The sequence below is a fragment of the Bos javanicus genome, chromosome 4, assembly GCF_032452875.1.
Source record: "Bos javanicus breed banteng chromosome 4, ARS-OSU_banteng_1.0, whole genome shotgun sequence".
NCBI lineage: Eukaryota > Metazoa > Chordata > Mammalia > Artiodactyla > Bovidae > Bos > Bos javanicus.
The window spans coordinates 62856261-62881422 of NC_083871.1; the positions used below are offsets into that span (position 1 = coordinate 62856261).

General features: G+C 40.9%; 1 protein-coding gene and 1 non-coding gene across 2 annotated transcripts in view; both read right to left on the minus strand.

Moving 5' to 3' along the window:
* Positions 1 to 25162, minus strand: part of NPSR1 (neuropeptide S receptor 1) — a 152951-nt gene that overhangs the window by 51229 nt on the left and 76560 nt on the right. The window lies entirely within an intron of this gene.
* On the minus strand, positions 9601 to 9673 carry TRNAS-GGA (transfer RNA serine (anticodon GGA)). Its single transcript has one exon. It is a non-coding gene; the product is annotated as a tRNA-Ser (tRNA).

Here is a 25162-nt window from a genome sequence, read left to right on the forward strand (position 1 = left end):
ATGTCGGTCCCTTGACTTGGCAAGTTCTTTATGTACCTCTACCTGAAGGATATCTCTTAACTTTTTAAAGTTTAGCTCAAGATTACCTCCTTTATGATGCATGTTCTTCTTCCTGAAGACTACTAAGATTGGCTGATTTCCTCTTCTGGGTTTCTCCCTACGCTACTATCGAAGTACCTATAACACATTAACATTTTTAATATTTCTTTTCAATTACACTATAGTTTGGGAAGATAGAGATTTTTTAAAAATTCACCTTTATGTCTCTGGACCCTGACATCGTTTTATTACGTGGTAAAAGCTTGGTAACTTCCTACTAAATAAATGACTTCATTATTACTGCTGTTGCTTGATTGGCTGGCTGCAGGCTCCTGCAGAGGTTGCTAGAGAGGTGATGCCTCAGAGCAGATGGAGCCACATTAACCATCTTCTTCAGTGTAGATTAAGATAATGATTAGAAATCCAGATGCTGGAAGGAGGAATATGATTGGAAGTTTTGCTCCCTCAACAGGTTTCCAAAAGAGCTCTCTCTACAAATGACCCAATTTCACTCCTTTAAATGGCCGAGTAATATTCCATGTGTATATGTAAAATAGATAGCTAGTGGGAACCTGCTATATAGCATAGGGAACTCAGCTTGGTCCTCTGTGATGATGTTGATTGCTGGGTTGGGGGGGGGGTGGTTGGGGGTGGTAGTGGGAGGGAGGTCCAAGACAGAGGGGATATATGTATATGTATAGCTGATTCACTTCGTTGTACAGCAGAAACTAACACAATATTGTAAAGCAACTATACCCCAATTTTTTTTTTTAAAGAGCTCTCTTGATTCTAAGGTCTCTTCTAGGTTGCAGTACCACAGTGGCTGTGCCTTATTCATGTTTATACTCTCATCCCTTTTTATACTGTCTTGCAAAATATTCAGTGCTAGCAAAAGAAGGAAATGTTGGCTTATAAAACAGATTTGCAAATACCTTGAAAATACAAGGCCAGCAGTGTAGGATTCACTCTGCAGAGAGAGAAAGTTGAAGCACCATTTCTACTTGCTCTAAGTTGATGTTTGAACTTTCCCATGCAGAGCAGAACTATAGGAATAGTTAACACCTAGAAAGCTGAGTAACTCTTTTTCTTGGCAAGTGAGTAGTACATGAACATTTGTTGCACTGGATAGGGGGCTATTGAATACAAACACAATTTCTATAAGATTGAGATTTCTGATAATGTAAGATACCTTTCGGAGAAGGCAACAGCAACCCACTCCAGTACTCTTGCCTGGAAAATCCCATGGACGGAGGAGCCTGCTAGGCTGAAGTCCATGGGGTCGCTAAGAGTCGGACATGACTGAGTGTCTTCACTTTCAATTTTCACTTTCATGCATTGGAGAAGGAAATGGCAACCCACTCCAGTGTTCTTGCCTGGAGAATCCCAGGGACGGGGGAGCCTGGTGGGCTGCCGTCTATGGGGTCGCACAGAGTCGGGCATGACTGAAGCGACTTAGCAGCAGCAGCAGCAAGATACTTGTAGTGCCAATTAGAGATTATGGAGTAGTGTTGCTTGGTTTTACTGTAGGGACACTCTGGGTAACAATTTCAACCATGAATCTCCAGGGTCTGTGATGCCTCTAGTTCAACTCAGTGTCATTGTGTTGTTTGTTTTGTTTTAAAAGCAAGGGAGGTGATAATGGCTTGTTTGCTTGCAGTTGCGCAGGAAACTATTTTTGATATTACTAAGGATCCCACTCTCTCCCACTTTGCTTTTATAACAACCATATGCTTGAGAACACTCTAAATGGAATAAGATTTCAAGACCTTATGTGAAAGTTAGTTTAATGAGAGAACTTGGGTTGCCCAAACTGATGTCAGATGATTAACTGCCAAGTAAAATTATTTCTCAGAAAAGTAAGTTCTCGTGTCTCTAAGTTTTGGGCTCATTTTACAATACTAATATAATTCTGGCACCATGCCCTTCACCAAGATTGAGTACTAGCTGAGCTTAATGGCCTAAACTGTCAACTCCCGGGTTCTTTATTAATCCCGGAAAAAGTGGCCTGCACCTCAGTCATTATTGCTCAATTAGGTAAATAATCATCACATCCATTCCCATTAGAGCACTCTCTTCACAGAAAGCTTCATTCCTGAGATTTTTCAATTAGTCTTAACAGTCACAAAATGCCACTAATGTCTCTCTTTCTCCCTTGGTCCACCAAACAAATAAAAATCATATGTCCAATTAAAGAAACCCACGTCCTCCTAAAACGTATTCCCTTTGCTTCTATGTACCCAAAAGCCAAGAATCTCATTTAATGAGGCCAACTGGTCAGCCTGGGTCATTGGTCATTGCTGAGTGGTGAAGAATTCTTACACTCATATATACAAACATCAGGTTCAGCAAAGCAAACGTTTCCTTAAGATAAGGGAAAATAAGGCACGGAGCCACTACTTCTCCTCCATTTTACGTGGAACTGTCTTGAGGCAGGGTCATGCACAATCGTCAGCACCACATGGGACTCAAGCTGACTCAGTATAAAGGTCAGAAATGGAAACTCATTTCCTCTTTTAATGAGAGTGTGTTTTCCTTTTAAAAAGAACTGACATCAGTGAGTCAATTTATTATAGGATGTTTAGAAATCTAAGTGTAGGGGTAGGGAAAATCATTTGTAGTTATCCAAGAGACAAGTTCTTTGAATATCTTTTTTTCCCTTTGTCCTCATGCCAAAGGACAAATGAGTTGTAGCAGGTTGGGATGGATGTGGTAGATTGTTATCAAGAAATATTTGGACCATCATTGTCTTGGATGGTCTTTATGGCTGCCCTTTTGTATAATTTAAGATCTCAGTAACTATCTTATTTCACTGATGCTGCCCAGGACTGTACTGTGCACCTCTTTGTCATCAAGGATTTTGTAGTTAATATATGTTGTTTAATAATCATAGAGATCAAATTACCAACATCCATTGGATCATAGAAAAGGCAAGAGAATTTCAGAAAAACATTTACTTCTGCTTCATTGACTATGCTAAAGCCTTTGACTGTGTGGATCATAACAAACTGTGGAAAATTCTTAAAGAGATGGGACTACAAGACTACCTTACCTACCTCCTGAAACACCTGTATGCAAGTCAAGAAGCAATGATTAGAACTGGACATGGAAAAATAGACTGGTTCCAAATCGGGAAAAGAGTACATCAAGGCTATATATTTTCATGCTGCTTATTTAACTTGAATACAGAGTACATCATGCAAAATGCCAGGCCTATCTGGTCTCATTAGTTCAATTCAGTTCAGTCGCTCAGCTGTGTCCAATTCTTTGTGACCCCATGAACCAGAGCATGCCAGGCCTCCCTGTCCATCACAAACTCCTGGAGTTTATACAAGCTCATGGCCATTTAGTTGGTGATGCCATCCAACCCTCTCATCCTCTGTCATCCCCTTCTCCTCCTGCCCTCAATCTTTCCAGGAATCAGGGTCTTTTCAAATGAGTCAGCTCTTTGTATCAGGTGGACAAAGTATTGGAGTTTCAGCTTCAACATCAGTCCTTCCTTCCAGTGAACACCCAGGACTGATCTCCTTTAGGATGGACTGGTTGGATCTCCTTGCAGTTCAAGGGACTCTCAAGAGTCTTCTCAAACAACACAGTTCAAAAGCATCAATTCTTCAGTGCTCAGCTTTCTTTATAGTCAAACTCTCACATCCATACATGACCACTGGGAAAACCATAGCCTTGACTAGATGGACCTTTGTTGGCAAAGTAATGTCTCTGCTTTTGAATATGCTATCTAGGTTGGTCATAACTTTCCTTCCAAGGAGTAAGCGTCTTTTAATATCATGGCTACAGTCACCATTTGCAGTGATTTTGGAGCCCAAAAAATAAAGTCTGACATTGTTTCCACTGTTTCCCCATCTATTTCCCATGAAGTGATAGGACCGGATGCCATGATCTTCATTTTCTGAACGTTGAGCTTTAAGCCAACTTTTTCACTCTGCTCTTTCACTTTCATCAAGAGGCTCTTTATTTCTTCTTCACTTTCTGCCATAAGGGTGGTGTCATCTGCATATCTGAGGGTATTGATATTTCTCCCGGCAATCTTGATTCCAGCTTGTGCTTCCTCCAGCCCAGCGTTTCTCACGATGTACTCTGCATATAAGTGAAATAAGCAGGGTGACAATATACAGCCTTGACATACTCCTTTTCCTATTTAGAACCAGTCTGTTGTTCCATGTCCAGTTCTAACTGTTGCTTCCTGACCTGCATACAAGTTTCTCAAGAGGCAGGTCAGGTGGTCTGGTATTCCCATCTCTTTCAGAATTTTCCACAGTTTATTGTGATCTACACAGTCAAAGGCTTTGGCATAGTCAATAAAGTAGAAATAGATGTTTTTCTGGAACTCTCTTGCTTTTTTGATGATCCAGCGGATGTTAGCAATTTGATCTCTGGTTCCTCTGCCTTTTCTAAAACCAGCTTGGACATCTGGAAGTTCATGGTTCACATATTGCTGAAGCCTGGCTTGGAGAATTTTGAGCATTACTTTACTAGCGTGTGAGATGAGTGCAATTGTGTGGTAGTTTGAGCATTCTATGGCATGGCCTTTCTTTGGGATTGGAATGAAAACTGACCTTTTCCAGTCCTGTGGCCACTGCTGAGTTTTCCAAATTTGCTGACACATTGAGTACAACACTTTCACAGCATCATCTTTTAGCATTTGAAATAGCTCCACTGTAATTCCATCACCTCCACTAGCTTTGTTTGTAGTGATGCTTCCTAAGGCCCACTTGACTTCACATTCCAGAATGTCTGGCTCAAGATGAGTGATCACACCATCATGATTAACTGGGTCATGAAAATCCTTTTTGTACAGTTCTTCTGTGTATTCTTGCCAGTCTCATCACTTCATGGCAAATAGATGTGGAAACAATGTAAACAGTGACAAACTTTATTTTCTTGGGATCCAAAATCACTGTGGACAGTGACTGCAGCCATGAAATTAAAAGATGGTCCTTAGATGAAAAGCTATGACAAACCTGGACAGCATATTAAAAAAAGCAGAAACATTACTTGGTCAACAAAGGACCGAATAGTCAAAGCTATAGGTTTTCTAGTAGTCATGTACAGATGTGAGAGTGGACTATCAAAAAGGTTAAGCACCAAAGAATTGATGCTTTTAAACTGTGGTGTTGGAGAAGACCCTTGAGAGTCCTTGGACTGCGAGGAGATTCAACCAGTCCATCCTAACGGAAATCAGTCCTGAATATTCATTGGAAGGACTGATGCTGGAGCTGAATATCCAACACTTTGGCCATCTGATGTGAAGAGCTGACTCATTAGAAAAGACCTTGATGCTGGGAAAGATTGAAGGCAGGAGGAAAAGTGGATAGCAGAGGGTGGGATGGTTGGATGGCATCACTTACTCAACGGACATGAGTTTGAGCAAGTTCCAGGAGACGGTGAAGGACAGGGAAGCCTGGCATGCTGTAGTCCATGGAGTCACAAAGAGTCAGATATGAGCTACCAAACAACAACAACAACAACCAATAATCATAGAGGACTAGAAAGCCTCTGCTGCTGCTGCTGCTAAGTCTCTTCAGTCATGTCCAACTCTGTGCGACCCCACAGACGGCAGCCCACCAGGCTCCGCCATCCCTGGGATTCTCCAGGCAAGAATAGTGGAGTGGGTTGCCATTTCCTTCTCCAATGCATAAAAGTAAAAAGTGAAAGTGAAGTCACTCAGTGTCCGACTCTTCGAAACCCCATGGACTGCAGCCTACCAGGCTCCTCCATCCATGGGATTTTCCGGGCAAGAGTACTGGAGTGGGTTGCCATTGCCTTCTCCGTGGTAGCCTCTATGCTCTATTAATCCCCAAACAATGAAAACCTTCACTGATATATTCCTGACCCCCATGAGATAAGTTACCCATTCATAAATCTTAAGTTAGGAGCATACATCCTGTTTCCTAGTACCTACTCCCATACCCTAGGTTAACTGTAAAATTGTCCCAGTGGCCCCTTGCCAGTGTGGGGTGCAGCGGTGAATGCTTCCAGATCATTGTCTGCCCCCAACCTAACCCAATCCTGTAAGTAAGTGACCCTGTGATAAACTGACTCATTGAGTATATGAAGCTACCTGCCTTGTTTTTTGGTCTTAAGATGCCTTTTCAATTCAATGGACACTTTTCATTCCCTCTGTCCTGGAACAGTCTTCATGCTCTTGTCTCCTATTGAAGGTCTATGAGAATCACTTACTGTAAGGATGTTTTTGGGCTTCCCCAGTGGCTCAGCAATAAAGAATCTGCTTGCAATTCAGGGAACTCAGGAGATGTGGGTTTGATCCCTGGGTCAGGAAGATCCCTTGAAGGAGGGCATGACAACTCACTCAGTATTTTGGCCTGGAGAATCTTATGGACAGAGGAGCCTTTCTGGTTACAGGTTACCTGTAACCTGGCAGGTTACAGTCCATAGGGTTGCGAAGAGTCAGACACGACTGAAGCAACTGTGCATGCACACACGCACACAAGAACATTGTAGGGAATGTTTTACTGAAGTCTTATCAAAGTCCTGCATACAAGGCTCCACAGGATCAATGTTCATGATCCAGACACTTCTTGAGATGCATTTCCCTCAAGGCTGGAAGGAATCATATCTGAGGAGTTTTGCCCTTAGTTTTGGCTGCTAAGAAACACAGAGTGAAATATAGTCAGCCACAATAACTTTGTATTACCTCAAAACTTAAATTTGTTTTTGATTTTGTTGTCCCTGTAGTTTAACATTTTCCATGGCTCTTGTATTTTATTTTGTATTTTCTACATTATTGGGTATGTCTTATGTGTTACAGGCAGTGCATTCAGCATGGGTCCTGGGGCCTGACTGCAGGGGTTTAGAATGTTGGTTCTGCCACATAATAGCTGCACCATCTTGGGTATGTTACTAACCATGCTGAGTATCAGATTCCTTGTAAAAAATGATAATAAGAGTACATGATTTATAGGGATATTGTGAAGGTTAAATAGCTTGTAAAGTGCTTGGTAAAATGCATGGTGTAAGCCCTGGGTACCTCTAATTGGTGTTGGTACAACAGACAGGGCTGAATGACTAGATGGAGCACTTGCATAGACTAGAAATGAATGGGACTTCACCGTAAGTTCTGAGTTCATAACCAATTTTCTGGAAGATAGTTTTCTGAAAAGAACTGATAAGTAAGAGGTTGAGGCTCTGTTTAAATCAGATCAACAATCAAGGCTGGCTGTTTTATCGACTATAAGGCATGGTAGTTAATTCAATACATTTGGCACCTACTAAGGAAAGGGTGGTGGTTAAGTTAACTGAGTGCCTGACAACCAAGCCAATACTCGAGGAAACAGAACTCAAGAAAGACAAGCTGCGATGACTGATTCAGGGATTGGATAGCTATTTGTTAGCAGGGATGCTGTTTGTGGGGCTATTCTTTATCAGTCTAGTCTGCTCTGTGCATTATAGGAAATTTCACATCCCTGGACTCTCAGATGACTCCAAATGCCCTACCATTTCCAAATGCCCCTAAACTGCTTCCATTTGAGAATCACTGAAATATAAAAGGATATTGAGGCTTAGACTGAGAAAATAAACTGGTGTGCAGTTCCTATAGCCCTTTCACTCAAATATATCCTGGTCTCCGTGGCTCCTTGAAGATGGTTGTTTCCAGGCCTGGGGCTGGGAAGAGTACACGGTGAGTATGGAAGTAAAGTGTCATCTTGGCTTCATCTTTCCAGGTGACAATTTTTCCAAGAAAAAGTTCTCTGAGTCTGATCCTTGTCTTTAAGCAGGATGGGGACAACTATCGTCAGACTACCCTTGTGCCAGGCATTGTACTAGGCAATTCGCAGACATTCTCTTATTTAATGCAGTGTTTTATATGAATGTATCTGAACCAGACTCTGTGCACATAAATAGAAATAGTGACCATTCATTCAGAATGTGCATTCAACTTTGCTTCAGTGATATTTGGAGTATAAATTGGACTTTTATATACTCCTAACTGAATAGAATAATTAGATGAAACGATTCACTCTAACGTGCAGTACAACAAAAGATACTAAAAAAAAAAATCACAGAATCTTAGAAGAAGCAAGAAAACTGTCATTGAACCAATATAGAAACTTCTGCATATAATAAGGATTGACCTCAATAAACAAGGAAGGCCAAGCCAGGCAAAATTATGTACATAATCTCTTCCCAACACTATACCTGTTCAAAAAGAGGCAGTAGTATACTTTCTGCTGCTTGTGGTCATTATGAGGGTTAACTTCAGTAAAGCACAGACTTAGTGCCAGTCACAAAAGAGGACCTGCATGCATGGAGCCTCCTCTGCTCATTTCTCCAAGAGAGAAAGGAAGCTGGGAGAATTCAAGTAATGTTTCTAAAGCCATGTAAATAATAAATGATTGAGCCAGGATTCAACCCAGATCTCCAGACCCCACTACTTAATTTTGTACAGTTGTCAAACTAAGAATCTTTTTTATGTTCAAGAATTTTGAAAACATTTTTCTCTACTCAGTAATTTCATACAAGGATTCTCTAATAAAAATAAAGAGACCTATCTCAGACTAAGAATATTTAAAAACATGTTTTAACTTTTGAAAAAATCAAGAGAAGAAAAATATTTTTGTGGCACATGAAAATAATGTGAAATTCAAATTTGAGCATCCACTGATAAAGTCTGTTGGAACACAACCACTCCCATTCAGTTACATACTTTCCATGCCTGCTTTCGTGCCACAACGGCAGAGCTGGGTGGTTGTGACAGGGACAGGATGGCCTTCAAAACCTAAAATGTTTATTATCTGGCTCTTAATAGAAAAAGCTGGCTGACTTCTGCTCTAGAGCTTAAGACGCCTGCTCTTTCCATTATGCCCAAGTGCTGGTGGATCCAGATTGCTTGTGACTTTGCCAAATCTTTTTGTATTCTTGGGGAATTATTAAATTGCCACTTCATTGCACTGAAGTACTTTCTGCTAGCTTACACTGAAGAGCTTTGAAGATACCAGGTGGGGCCAGATTCCTTTCTTTCATCTTAGCAAAAATCCAATCTCACTCTCTTTCATGTTCAAAATGATTTGATTCATTAGGACGTAAAGGGGGCAAAGAGCAAACCATGCTGTAGGGCTAGGCTGAGCAGGCATTTGGATCTGCTGTATTTGAGCTCCTCCTTCTCCATTCTGACCGGCTCCCTGGATGCCCAGCCCTGTCTAATGGAAACTGTGCATCAGAGGTCAAAGCACAAGCTTTAGAGTCAGGGACCTGTGTTTGAACTCCATTTGGTAACTATGACTCTGGGCAAATTATTTAAACTCCCCAGTTTCAGTTTCCGGAAGTCAAACATGAGAGTAACAAGAGTATAGCTCAGGTAATGTGGAGGAATAAATGAGAGCATGAAAAAGTTTTCTGTTTGTTTTGCAAACAGATTCAGTAAGTATCAGGCCATAATACTGGAGTGGGTAGCCTTTCCCTTCTCCAGGGGATCAACCCAGGGATTGAACCCAGGTCTCCCACATTGAAGGTAGATTTTTAACCAGCTGAGCCACAAGGGAAGCCCAAGAATACTGGAGTGGGTAGCCTACCCCTTCTCCTGTAGATATTCCTGACCCAGGAATCGAACCAGGGTCTCCTGCACTCCAGGCAGATTCTTTACCAACTGAGCTATCAGGAAAGTCCCATTAAATATTAGCTATTGTTATTAATTTTTCTGCTTACTTATCGGCAGGGAAGGAGAGAAATCTCTGATCCAAATTAAAGTGCCCTAGAAGGTGCTTTTAAATATGGTTTCTGTGTTCTTTATAAGTAATGCGAGCATATAATACAAAATTCAAGTAGTACAAATAATAAAAAATAACTGTCTCACAAAACAATGTGTCTGAAATGTTCAAGGCAGTAATAGTCATAATAGCTCTAAACTGGAAATTGCCTAAATGCCCATCACCAGTAAAACAGAGAAATCGATTGTGGTATATTTATACAATGAAATGCCATTCAATAGCATGAATGGTCTGTAACTACAGGCTACAATGATGATGAATCTCTTGAACAAATGCTAAGCAAAAGAAGCCAGACAGAAAAGCACACATCTAGATTCCATCTAGATAAGGTACAGAATCAGGTGAAATCTCACCTTTGCCTCAGGGACTCACCCTGAGTGGAGGTGGTGATGGGAAACGAGGGAGGTGGCTTAGCAGGCTGCTAATAATGCTGAGTTTCTTGATTTGGGTGCTGGTTACTCGGGTGTGTTCAGTTTGTGGAAACACATCAACAGATGCTTACAAATACTTTATGGGATTTGATTTCATATTTCAATAAAAATAATAAAATCTAAAAATAAAAACACAATTTCTCCTATTTTTGACTCCTAGTCACTTAGTCGCCTCCTCAGAAGCAGCCACTGTTACCATCAAAGAGAATATACAGTCATTGAGTATATAATAACATGTCTACCTGTATATAAGGTGTGCATTATTATTATTATTCTTTCTTGAAAGCAAATTTTTACCTTATTTTATGAGGACTTTATTTTTTAGGGCAGTTTTAGGGTTACAGAAAAATCAAGGAAAAGTACAGAGCTCTCGTATACTCCCTGCCCCCACAGCCTTCCTCACTACCCACCCTGCACAGGAGGGTTGCATTTGTTATGAGAGATGAACTACTGTGAGATTTCCCAGTGGCTCACTGGGTAAAGAATCCATGAGACATTGGTTTGATCACTGGTTTGGGAAGGTACCCTGAAGGAGAGCATGACAACCCACTTCAGTATTCCTGGAGAATTCCCATGGATAAAGGAGCCTGGCATGCTACAGTCCATAGGGTTGCCAAGAGTCAGACACGACTAAAGCTACTGAGCAAGAATTCACGCATGTATGAACTACGGTGATACATTATAATCATCCAAAGTTTGTAGTTTACATTAGGGTTCATTCCTGGTGCTGTACATCCCGGAGGGTGGACAAAAGTATAATAACATGTATCTATCATTATAGCATCCTTCGCTGCCCTGAAAACCCTCTGTCTGAGAGCAAGTTTTGATGTAGCTGGCCTTTTGATGAGTCAACCATCTGCTGCAAAGAGGAGAGTAGATCTCAGGAGCTCAGGTAGAAAAGAGGAGATGAGAAAGGGTCCTGATGCTGGGTGATCCTCTAGGAGCTGGCAAGGTTTCTGCAAATGTTTGTTGACAACAGTCAAAGAGACTTTAGGGGCTTCAAGATGGCTGGACCTTCTTCTTGGTGTTGGATTGGGCCCCATATAAGGTCATCCTATGTCTTTGTGTTTAAAACTCTAGGAGTCCTGTTGGGCAGTTCTGCTCCTCAGGTCTTCTGTTCATGATGAACATTCAACTCGATATGTGGTTTACAGTAACACCCATTCTTCTCTGTGGAACAATATTCCTCATTCTGAAGCTGACAACATGTAACAATAGGGTGGGATACATGAAAGCAGAACTACTGTGAAACATCTGGGAAGATATTCTTTTATTCTCTCTTATCCTTCTAGCTGATAACTTTCTCCTACACTATTTGCAGCATCAACAACTCCAGATATTACTCATCATCTAAGACACAGTGCAAACTCAACCCCCATCCATCATGTTCCCACCATGTTTCCCTGGAGGTCCTCAATTTGTATAACTTCATTTAGCACTTATTTAAATGATCATCAGTCTATAATTGCTGTTTCTGTTTACTAGGCTTCAGATACCATGCCATATGCTGGGAATTCAAGAAAGAAAACACTGTTTCTGTCCTCAACTTCCTCACATTCCAGTGTCAAAGGGAGACATGTAAAATATCAGACAGTATTGCATGGTATCTGTATAAAAGATGTGGTAATTGATCAAATCTGGTAAAGTAGGAACCAGGAGGACAAGGCATTCTTCACAGAGGTATCCCTTGAGTTTTGAACGTTGAAGAATGAGCCAGGCTTTGCTAGACAGGCCCAAGCGAGAGAAGGGCACTCAGGTAGCAAGAGCAGCACCTGTGAAGGTGTGGAACTATGAAGCACATACTGTCACTCACCATTTAATTTACTAGGCTTTCCCCCCAGACTATGAGAGACTCCTGGATAAGACTCATAACTTAGGCTTCTCTATCCCCGACTCTCTCAAATACCTAGGAAAATTCTGGATACTAAAATTAGATAGACACAAGAGGAAGGCCAAACACAGGAAGAGTCTTCTTAAAAGATTTAACTGAACACCTGAATTTTAAATATTCAACAGATATTCATTTTTAGAATGTGAACTTCTCATCAGATTTGAAATATAAAAGAAATCTAAAGTAATAAAATTGAACTTTAATTGGAGCACTTGTTATAATCATGGCCAAACTGTGATGGCTTTTCATACTGTTCATGGGGTTCTCAAGGCAAGAATACTGAAGTGGTTTGCCATTCCCTTCTCCAGTTTTGATATTCTGGGAGAAATATCAATAATGTCAGATATGCAGATGACACCACCCTTATGGCAGAAAGTGAAGAGGAACTAAAGAGCCTCTTGATGAAAGTGAAAGAGCAGAGTGAAAAAGTTGGCTTAAAGCTCAATATTCAGAAAACGAAGATCATGGCATCTGGTCCCATCACTAAATGGGAAATAGATGGGGAAACAGTGGAAACAGTGCCTGACTTTATTTTGGGGGCTCCAAAATCACTGCAGATGGTGATTGCAGCCATGAAATTAAAAGACGCTTACTCCTTGGAAGGAAAGTTATGACCAATCTAGACAGCATATTCAAAAGCAGAGACATTACTTTGTCAACATCAAGGTCCATCTAGACAAGGCTATGGTTTTTTCAGTGGTCATGTATGGATGTGAGAGTTGGGCTGTGAAGAAAGCTGAGCACTGAAGAATTGATGCTTTTGAACAGTGATGTTTGAGAAGACTCTTGAGAGTCCCTTAGACTGCAAGGAGATCCATCTAGTCCATCCTAAAGGAGATCAGTCCTGGGTATTCATTGGAAGGAGTGATGTTGAAGCTGAAACTCCAATACTTTGGCCACCTGATGCGAAGAGCTGACTCATTTGAAAAGACCCTGATGCGGGAAAGATTGAGGGCAGGAGGAGAAAGGGATGACAGAGGATGAGATGGTTGGATGGCATCATCAACTCAATGGACATGGGTTTGGGTGGTCTCTGGGAGTTGGTGATGGACAGGAGGCCTGGCGTGCTGTAGTTCATGGGGTGGCAAAGAGTCGGACATGACTGAGCGACTGAAGTCAACTGAAACTGTGATGAGCAGCTGATATCCTCCTCACTTTCTGCCCTGTTCAGTGCCCACCCTGGGATCCCTGGGGCTTGGCTCTCAGGTTCTCAGGAGGATAGGAATTATTTTGAGTATAACTGGGCCTGGCCTTTGACACAGGCATTATCTGAATCCATCGTTTGCCACTTAATTGCTCTGTGACCTTGGGCAACTTACTTAGACATCTTACAAAATTGAAGTAAGTATACTTACTTTGTCAAGATTAAATGTCAAAGTGTTTGGAACTAGTAGGCTCTCAATAATGTGAATTTTCCTTCCTTCCTCCTCTTTCCCCTTTCTACCCTCTTCCCCCTTTCCTTGGAATGTTTAGGAAGAAATCTTGGAGAAGACAGCACAGCACCTAGGAGGCAGAGAAAGAAGCGATTCTGAGCAGCTGTTGGAGACTTTGGAGGTAAATGAATGGACCCAGAGGAAATTTAAGATACTTTGCCATGTTTCATGTGATTTACCCAAAGATAAATACCATTGCCTCTGAGAGGTTTCTTTTAGACCGAAGTTGGAGATTTCTTCAGAAACATCAAGCTGAGAGTGGCTTCAAGGGGGCTCAGTTTGGCTGAGGTTGTACAGATTGCAGAGAGGGAATAGGGTATTATTTATCTGGAAGAAGAGGAGATTCAGGGTCACATGCTTGACTTCAGTGTGTGCCTGTTACACCTTCTCTTAAGGATTGCCACCTGGGAGGAGCATTAGGCCTCAGGCTTGTATAAGGCTGGGCTCAGGGTCTTTTCTCAGTATTACCTTGGAGCTTCCAAGTAGCTTGCTTAGGAGGAGGGGATTACTCCAGATCCTCAGTCTCCTAGTCAGGGATTTGGGCACTGTGAGGAGATGGATGCACTTGCATCTCTGAGCCTATAATGACTCACCAGGATCCTTCCCTATGTCACCCACCTGACTCCCAGGCAGAGATTCCCAACACTCCACTTAGCCTTCTCCTACCTGCTCCTGCCTCATGTCAGTCCACCAAAACTTAAAGCTCTCAGCTGTAAACAAATGAATCTGACAAACTAATTCTTGGGAGCTAATGGCTAAAGTGGCTAAAGAAACTGAAACTTTGTTTTCCTGAGCTGCAAAATCACTGCAGATGGTCACTGCAGCCATAAAATTAAAAGATGCTTACTCCTTGGAAGAAAAGCTATGACCATCCTAGACAGCATATCAAAAAGCAGAGACATAACTTTGCTGACAAAAGTCCGTCTAGTCAAAGCTATGGTTTTCCAATACTCACGTATGGATGTGAGAGTTGGACCATAAAGAAAAGTGAGTGCCGAGGAATTGGTGCTTTTGAACTGGGGTGCTGGACAAGATTCTGGAGAGTCCCTTGGACTGCAAGGAGATCCAGTCCATCCTAAAGGAAATCAGTCCTGAATATTCATTGGAAGGACTGATGCTGAAGCTGAAGATCCAATACTTTGGCCACCTGATGCAAAGAACTGACTCATTTGAAAAGATGCTGATGCTGGGAAAGATTGAAGGCAGGAGGAGAAGGGGACGACAGAGGATAAGATGGTTAGATGGCATCACCGACTCAATGGACATGAGTTTGAGCAAGCTCTGGGAGTGGGTGATGGACAGGGAAGCCTGGTGTGATGGACAGGGAAGCCTGGTGTGCTGCAGGCCATGGGTCTCAGAGAGACGGACATCACTGAACGACTGAACTGAACTGAACTGAATGGTTAAAGGCATTTAATTCTTTCAATAGCATTTTCATTTTAATAGGGGCGTCAAACCTTGGCCCAGGAGGGATCTCTAATGGAGGGATTCCAGGCAGTGTGGAATGCAGAGAGGAACAGAATGGACTGGCAGCTTGCCCAAGGTCACACAACTAGGTGGTCAGCAGAGCTATGAATAAAACCCGACTATGTCGACTTCCTGTCTCATACTGATGGAGGCTGCCTCTGGTTTGGACACTGGGGACTCTCTGCCCCATTCTTGAGCTATATCGGGTACTGTGGTCCACCCTGAGTGTGCAGAGGCTGTGATGTGAGCCTAAACCATCCACCGCACTGCCAGACCTCACAGGAAGAATAGTAGCGTTGAGGAGGCTTGATCAATAGATATTATGCAAATGCCTAGAGCAATAACATTCCCTTCCATTACCAAGCTAACAGTCCCCGTCAAGAGCCTGCCTGCATTCTGACAGTTTTATTTTTCCTGGTTTGTCAGCCTGAAATCAGGGTCTGACTGATGCCCGTATGAAGCATAAAATGTATATGACTGGCAGAGGCCCAACTCCTTTTTCTCTGAATTAGAGGCCCTTTCTCTATGAGCTGGCAAGAGTTCTGTGTACATCAATTATATTTTCTGACTGAGAGCCTTGCTGAGCAGAACCAGGCAGTAAGCGTTCCTGGAGCCACGATGAGCCTCATTTGTGATGCAGTTCCCATAGAAAGCAAACTGCGAGGCAGGGGTGCCCAGATCCCTACCCTCTATCGCCTCTTCATCTCCTCCCAGCTGTCACCCAGCTAAGGGATTCTGGAATTTGAGCATTCGTTACACTTCTGATTGTAGTTGTACAAGAAAGATAACATTCTTCATCTTCTGAAACTGAAATTAATTTCATCTCTGAACTCTTACTCTGCTGGATGTCAAAATTTAATTGCAGTCAATTAAGTGTTTACCCTTCTCTTGTCTCTGTAGTCCTTTTAAAGTTCTAGAAAGCTTATTCAGTATCAAGTCATGTATGTGTGTTGTGTCTGGTCCTCGGCATCATTCCTTATCCTCACTGACATCTACTGAAATGATGTCCCCAACCCCATCTTGCATTTCGTTGTCAGTAGATTAAAGTGGTCCGTCCCTTTTTTCCAACTGCAGGACCTCTTTAAGACACAGACTCTCTCTGCTCTGGGTTCCTCAGAATGCGTTCTGTGTCCCCACAACAGAATTCAGGTGCAGAGACCATATAAAGTTGTTTCAGGCTCTCTGCCTGGGTACCCACATACCCATTTCTTCTCACTGTCAGTGCTGCATGGGAGGAGGAACCCAGCGCCTCACTCATTCCCTGGACTGTCTCTTGAGAAAGTGGGTAGAGTGAGTTACATATCTTCTTGCTCTCGAATTTCTCCAACTTGTTATCTCCCCTCCCATATCCTCCTCAACATTTGTCCTTTGGTGGCTCAGGGCTCAGGGTCTGCTTCCCAGCAAGGCCCTGATGTTGAAGCTCCTGTCTCCTACACATGCTCTTCTCATCCTTTCCCATTGTTAGATCCACATAACCAGGCATTTCATTTTTTTTTCCCAAATCATTTGAAACTCAAAGTCAAGAAGTAGACTATTTTGTTTTCATGTTCCTTTAATAAACCTTCATTGTAGCAGTAAAAACTTCTAAGTGGAGGAGTGCTAGAAACTCTGAAGAGGAAGTGGAAAGAACACAATGATTAAGAAGCAAAAACATTATACAGTTACATTAGATACAAGTTTCAATAACTTGCAGTCTTTCTCGACCAAGTTCCAGAGAAAATGGTGCTTTCATTTTCTCAATGTTCCCAGTGTTGACACCTTCCTAAAAGTGCCCAAGGCAATTCCCAAGGGTATTCTCCATGCATAGGAGAGAAGGAATTCATTTAAATTAATGGATGCCACGGGGAGGTGATTTTCAAGTGATCTGAGGACGCCTAAGTGTTCCTGAGACCCTCGATCTATCAGGTCAAAACTATTTTCTTAATAATACTAAGACTTTGCCTTTTTTCCTTCCATCTCTCATGAGTGCACTATGACCTTTGAAAAGCTCCACTGTGCAAACATGAACAACTGTGTAAACACAGAAACCAAGTGTTCAGAGATTCATATACTGAAAGTATCAGAAAAACAATATTATGTAGCACCGAAAAATATATTAAAAGAAATAAAGCAGGGGATTATAAATTTGATGATACTAAAAAAGTGACTCTCTAATTGACCAGGTATATTAAAAGAAGAACAAAATAAAACTTTTAGACATGACAAAAAGTTTTGTAAGAATTAAAATTAGTATCTTAATAAGCATGATAAGTAGAAGTTTGGAAACAGATGAAAAGAGAATCAGTAAGCTTAAATAGAGATCTGAAGAAATCACATTGAAGGCAATAGATAGAGACAAAGAAGGAAATCAAATTTAAGAGATACAGTGAATAGACTGAGAATATCTAATAAAAATCTCATTGGAGTTCCAGGAGATGATAAAGAAAATGGAAAAGAGGCATTATTCAAAAAGATAGTGCCTAGGAGCTTTATATAATTAATGAAGCATGTCAGTCTCAGGTACAGCAAACCTGAGAAAGTCCCAGTTTTAAATATCTTATACTGTTTTCAGACAAAGTCACAGCTTTTGGAAGAGGAAATGGTTTCACAGAGATAATGACTGTTGTTTTCAATGGACAGACCAAATGGAATGTTTATCATGAACACAACCCCTGTGGATCAGGTACACCTAGAGTTTCAAACACAAAGAACTCATAGGGATAATTTATCTGAGTCCAAGGCCAACACTAGGAAGAAGGCCTGGCAATTTAATTCACTTTGATGCCAGATGAAAGATCAGAGCTTCTTCCCATATCCTCTGATTTCCTTGTTCCTCTTACCCTGAGGTGTCCCTCCCACCCCTTGGGAGCAGAAGGTCAAACTGGACACAGCACTAGACATAGGAGTACTTGTTCTCAGGAAGGCAGAAGAAGGAAGCATCTAAAACATAAAAACCACACACTGTTAAAATAAAAAATGATATAGACAAATGCTAACTAAAAGAAAGAAGCTATAGCTAAACCAATATAAGATAAAATCCTTAAAAACATTACTAGAAACAATGAGAGTCACTGAATAATGGTTGAAAAAGTTCAATTCACCAGTAAGATGTATCAATTCTAAACCTGTTAAAATAAATAAGGTAAAAATTTAATAAAACTACAGGGAGAGACAGACAAATTCCCCGCCATAACTGCAGATTTTAGCAACTTATTTTAATTATTTATACATCAAGTAGATTTAAAAAATCACCAAGGATAGAGGAAATTTGAATCGCACAGGAAACAACCTTGACCTGATGTAAATAATTAATAATACTTCTCAAATCTGGAGAACACTGTTTTTAAAGGCACATGGCACATTATAAAAATATTGTGCATTACACCATATGTCAGGTTTCATTTAATATCAAAAAGTCTAAAATAAGATATTAAGCTAGGAAATACAAAGACAAGTCTAGTACTTTTGAAAATTAAAGTTCTAAATAACAATTTGTTAAAATTGTTGAGAAAGAAATCATAATAGAAATTAAAGATTAATTAATCATAATGAGATAGAAATGAAAATAATATCTATCAGAACTTGTGAGATGAGATTAAAGCACTTTTTACAAATACTTATAGTTCCTAAATGCCTATAATAGTAAAGAAAAAAATGTGAAGACAAATGATCTAAGAATCTATCTTAAGAACTTAAAAAAGCTGGGGGTGACGTTGTTGAAAATGACCGAGTGGGGAACTCCAGTGCTCCATCATTCTAGCAGCTAATGCACTAGAGAAAACTGTCAGGATCAACTTGCACAGAACTCTGGGATTCAGTCAACAACTTACAACAACCAGGAAAAAGCCTAGTGAAGAAAGTCAGTGCCCTGTGGTAAGAGAGTGCTACGAAATTTTAATTTGCTCACTTGCCGTCCTCCACCCCCAGGTCAACAGGGGGCACAAAGATACCGCACGTCTGGGGCAGGTTGCTAGTGCCACAGGGAGTAACACAAGCCTTACTCTGAACGTGCTGCGATTGCGTGTTTTCACCTGTCTACTTCTAGCGGACTCCTCTTCATGGAAGAGAAGAATCTAGGAACCACATTTTCTAGATTCTCCTTCCCCATGGGGTTCCAGGTTAGAGTTTTTCAATGAGAAATTTTAAAGGAAAAGTGAAGCGAGGCCGTTACTGTCAGCAGCCATAGAAGGCAGGTTTATGAGCGACCGCAAGGCTTACAGCTTCTCAGAATTCTGAAAGAGCCTGCTTTGCTGCTGCAGTTGAGGCAATTGAGAGCTTTGCCGCAGATCTTGAGAAAAGCTGCAGTTCCCCAAAGAACATTTAAGAACCACAAATGTTAGGGATGTTTCTTTGATCTTCTGGCTTCAGTCTTCTTGATCTTTCCTTTTCAAACTCTGCTCACACTTAGGAAAGCACCAGTTTATCTACTCAGTCCCCTGTTGTTGTTTAGTCACTCACTTGTGTCTGACTCTTTTGCGACCCCATGGCTTGTAGTCCACAGAGATCCTCTGTCCATGGGATTTTCCAGGCAAGAATGCTGGAGTGGGTTGCCATTTCCTCCTCCAAGGCATCTTCCCAACCCAGGGATCAAACCAGCGTCTCCTGCATCTCCTGTTTGGCAGGCAGATTCTTTACTGCTAAGCCACAGGGAAAGCCCCTTCAGTCCCTGATTCATATAATAATTAGAGTAACTCTGATTTCCAGACCAAATCCTGATTGATACAGATGGGAAAGAATCCAAATGGAATAGATTTGGGGAGTGAAGATCAAGATTTAGTTTGGACATGAATTGTTTGAGATATCTTTTTGCAGTGATGTATAGTAGAGTTGCATATTCTTATTTAGAGGTCAGGAGCAAGGTCTAATGTGGAGATATAAATGGGAGAGTTGTTGGCACATGGATAATATATACAGTCATGCCTCTGTGTGAAGTCATTAGGAAGTCGGTGTGGACAGAGAAGAGTAAAGTTCTGTGGACCAACTTCTGAGACACCCCACACTAAAAGATCAGGTCAAAGATGAGGAACGAGGAAAGGAGACAAGGAAAGATAGACCAAAGGGTGGGTGATAAACCAGGAGAGTATGGTGTTTTAGAAGGCAAGTTTGGAAAGTGTTTTTGGGAGGAGGGAGCAATTAACTATGTCAAATTCTGCTGACAGGTCAATCGAGACGATTGAGAGATGAACATCGGTTATGCTTACTAAAAATATATGGAAAAAAATATGGAAAATAAGAAAAGTATAAAGTTGGGAGAGAAGTAGGATCATACTTCCAGTCATCACCAAAATCAACAGTTATTTATGTTCATTTTTCTATGTAAGTCTTTAATTTTTTATATAGCTGGAATTTATGTAGCTATATAATTTTCTATATTGCTTTTCATTTACTTGGAAGATTTTTCATTGTTATTACAAATTTATTACTAAAAGTATTTTAATGTACATTATATTCTTTGAGGAAATGTAACATATGTTATTTAACTGTTCTTTCAGTGTTGGGCATTTAATTTGTTTACAATTTTCTATTTTATAAATAGCTTTGCAAAATTTCTTTGCAAAAAGCTTTATCAGCAATTTTATATGACTTCCTCAGGCTAGATTATGAAAACCTTAGCCACTATTTCAAATAAATGAATATTTTTAGAGCTCTGTTTTGGGCTTTTGGAAATTAACTCATTAAGCATTACTTTTCACAGGACCCAAGCCCTTTTCTCTGGATCTGGAGTTGAGAGCTTTCCCTTTTCCTGCTATTCAGTTCAGTTCAGTTCAGTCACTCAGTCATGTCTGATTCTTTGCAACCCCATGGATTGCAGCAGGCCAGGCTTCCCTGTCCATCACCAGCTCCCAGAGCTTGCACAAACTTATGTCCATTGAGTCGGTGATGCCATCCAACCATCTCATCCTCTGTCGTCCCTTTCTCCTCCTGCCTTCAATCTTTCCCAGCACCAGGGTCTTTTCAAATGAGTCAATTCTTCACATCAGGTAGCCAAAGTATTGGATCTTCAGCTTCAGCATCAGTCCTTCCAAAGAATATTCAGGACTGATCTCCTTTAGGATGGACTGGTTGGATCTCCATGCAGTCCAAGGGACTCTCAAGAGTCTTCTCCAACACCACAGTTCAAAAGCATCAATTCTTCTGTGCTTAGTTTTCTTTATAGTCCAACTCTCACATCCATACATGACTATGGGAAAAACCAGAGCCTTGACTAGACGACCTTTGTTGGCAAAGTAATGTCTCTGCTTTTTAATATACTGTCTAGGTTGGTCATAGCTTTTCTTCCAAGGAGCAAATGTCTTTTAATTTTATGGCTGAAGATTTGGAGCCCAAGAAAATAAAGTCTGTCACTGTTTCCATTGTTTCCCCATCTATTTGCCATGAAGTGATGGGACCAGATGCCATGATCTTAGTTTTCTGAATATTGAGTTTTAAGCCAACTTTTTTTTTTTTTTTACCATTTCCTGCTATTAAATTCTAATAGTTGCTCAGTTTATTTTTCAAAAGAAAGAAAGAAGGTTGGCATGGGTTTTATAGGGATCATAGGTGTGGGATCCAAATATACATTCATTTATTTACCAAAACAATGAAAAAGAAGAAAGGGACAGGGTCGTAGGGGTAAGAAACAAGAGGGATGACCTGCCGTGAGTGGTGCAACAAGTTGGGGTTGATTTTAGCTTTGATCTCCAGAGTAATCTTTTTTCTGAAACCTCCAGGACCTCCCCAGGAAGCACGGCCATCTCTGCCTCCAGACATGGCTATGAGTGGAGACTTGAGAGGGTGGTCACAGTGATTGTTTCTTAGTCTTGGGAAGCCCAGTGTTGAGGATAATGCAAGCCTAATGCTTCTGGGGTTCCTTGTGGAGAGATCTTGGCTGGGAGAAACATCTCAGAGAAAAATACAGAGAAGCACCTTCTCAGAGAAAAATACAACCATTAAATGAGAGAACAAGCAAGAGAAAAACAGATAAGACCAAAAGGAAATGACAGATAAGACATTTGCAGGTGGACTTGAGTTTTCAAGACTGAAATCTAAGAACTTCATAGCAATATAGACCAGTTTGCTGAGAAACAGTGTCCTCTGGTGAACTATTCCATCTCAGTCTTAGAAAAAAGGAAATGATAAATCTAATCTCAGGTAGGAGCAAAATTTTCATAATGAGATGTTGCTATTTCAATACCTAGATTCCCCTTGAGAACAGGCACCTATAGTCAGGTTTTCTTGTAACTTTTGGAAAGAATATAATTTCCCTGAAACTACCAAAGAATTATTTTTCAAATTATATAAGCTTTTTTTGCTAATTGCCACCCCAAGTTTGTGGATTTGTAGGACATGTGAGGTTTTGAAGAGACTACATGTTGCAATGTATTCAAAGTTTGAAATGTGTTCAAGAAGTTCTCTATATTTTCTGTCTTAACAAGTGCCACCCAATCCTCCAAGCTGTCCATGTCTAACCATGAGACATTTCCTATTCTTCCATTTTCATCTGTCAGCCATCATGGAGGTCTACTCCTAAATGTGTTTTTAGTATATCCATGTCAGTTGCCACTGTGTAGTTCAGAGCAGCATTCTCAGTTCTCATCTTACATCAGAATCACCTGGGGAACTTAAAGACATATAATGCCCAGAAACCACCTGCAGATATTCTCAACATATTTTCAGCATCTACTATTTAAAGCTGTAATGGTACATTTGTTGTGCATGTGTTCCTGTACAAATACCTACTAACACTCTTAAGTTAACCAGCATTTTATCATCTATTTATTTTATCTTTAACAAGATGAGCAGTTTTTGAATGGGGCAATCATTAAAACAGGAATCTGTAGTTTCCAAAGCTCTCCAGCTGACTCTATGATTCAACTAGAGTTGAGGACCACTGGGTTGGGGGTCCTTATCATCGTTTTAGGACTATGAAAATAGTCTCCTAAGCTGTCACTTTGACTCTTCCAGTCTGGTTTCTTTTCCATCTGTCCTCCACCAATCTGTCTTTCCATTTCCATAGGGATCATTCAGTGAAATTGTTGTCAGGAGAACAAATCAGATTTCATCGCTCCTATGGTTGTGAGCCTTCTGTCTCTAACCCCCAGGCATGGCTTGAAACTCAACCTCATGGTCAGCTTCCCATCTCCCATCTCCTCAACATCATCTCCTGTGACTTTGCCCTCCCAGTTTGCTCTATAGCAGTACCAAAGTACTGCTATTTGATACTCCAAAGGAGAAATATCTCAACTCAGTTGTGAAACTCCATTTTCTTGAATGTCAGATGATTTTGTTCTATAACTGAAAAATTTGTGACTTCCATGACTCTATAAATGTAAGACTAAGGTAATTTAAATAGCAATTATATAGTATATTTTGTCATGAAAATAATCTCCACACAATATTGTATTACATCTCTACAGTAACACTAACCAAGAATGATGAATGATGTTAATTATTCCCATAGAAACCACATTTTTACAGAGGTGTGTGATTAAGGAGCCCTCTCCTCACAAAGGCCTATTATTCACATTCTTCAAATAAAAAAATATATTTTAAAAACTTCCAACCAACTTCTATTTTTCAGCATATACTGTTTAAAGCCTTAAGAATACTTTTGCTGTGCGTGGGTTCCTGTATAGTCAAACACCTACTAACACTGTTAAGTTAACCGCAATATATCTTCCATTTATTTTATCTCTAACCGGATGAGCAGTTTTTAAATTGGGTGATCATTAAAAGTATTATGAATCATCTTACCTCTTTCTAAATGTTGTACTTATTATCATTCATACTTTAACAAATACATGAGCTAATATTTCTCTTCTTTGTCATTTATCTACGACTTCTCTTTTCTGCCCAAGAACTGTTAATTCCTCACTCTTTATTGTCACCTTTATTGGCAGTTAGTACAAAAAAGTAGTTTGTGGCTACTTTTCACAAAATAACAGCCCCGTATTATAAGTGTGCATGTGTATGTACTGACAGATACACAAAAAGACATCTAACAGAGATGTGACTGCAGGGCTTGTAGCTAACCTCAGGCCGCTGGTTTAGTGATGTTTCTGTACACTACCCTTAAAGGAGGGGTGAGCCCAGTCCAGCCTCAGTGAAATTAAAATCCATGAAATGTCATGGATCTCTGGTATGGACACCAGAATAGCCCAGAAGTGACCCTAAGATTCTGTTACGGATAAACTGAATAGCTTCACCTGGGAATTCTCACTGAGTTGCCTGGATGAGATGCACCAGTGTGATGACAGTGCGTTTCCTCAGGTCAAGAGGCAGGGCTACACCTGGCAACTGGCTTTCCTAAGCATCAGACCTCTACACCATACTGGCCCGTACTCAGGTGGTCCTTTTCCTGCCACTGACCATGCCCTTCCTCCAACTGATAAACCTGCCTATCTCTTCATAAATAAGTTCAGTTCAGTTCAGTCGCTCAGTCGTGTCCGACTCTGCAACCCCATGAACCAGCACACCAGGCCTCCCTGTCCATCACCAACTGCCGGAGTTCACCCAAACTCATGTCCATTGAGTTGGTGGTGCCATCCAACTGTCTCATCCTCTGTCATCCCCTTCTCCTCCTGCCCTCAATCTTTCCCAGCATCAGGGTCTTTTCACATGTGTCAGCTCTTTGCATCAGGTGGCCAAAGTATTGGAGTTTCAGCTTCAACATCAGTCCTTCCAATGAACACCCAGGACTGATCTCCTTTAGGATGGACTGGTTGGATCTCCTTGCAGTCCAAGGGACTCTCAAGAGTCTTCTCCAATACCACAGTTCAAAAGCATCAGTTCTTTGGTGCTCAGCTTTCTTTATAGTCTAATTCTCACATCCATACATGACCACTGAAAAAACCATAGCCTTGACTAAACGGACCTTTGTTGGCAAAGTAATGTCTCTGCTTTTGAATATGCTATCTAGGTTGGTCATAACTTTCCTTCCAAGGAGTAAGCGTCTTTTAATTTCATGGCTGCAATCACCATCTGCAGTGATTTTGGAGCCCAGAAAAATAAAGTCAGCCACTGATAAATAAGAAAGGTGAGCAACTGGGGAAGCTGGATCCCTCCCCTGGAATGTACCCTGTGGCCAGTCCCAGCACTCCCTAGGGTAAGACATTAGAGAAATGTGCTCTTTTTCCTACCCTTGCTATGCAAGTTACATTAAAAACTCTTTATTTTACCCATAACCAGTGAGGTGAACTCTGT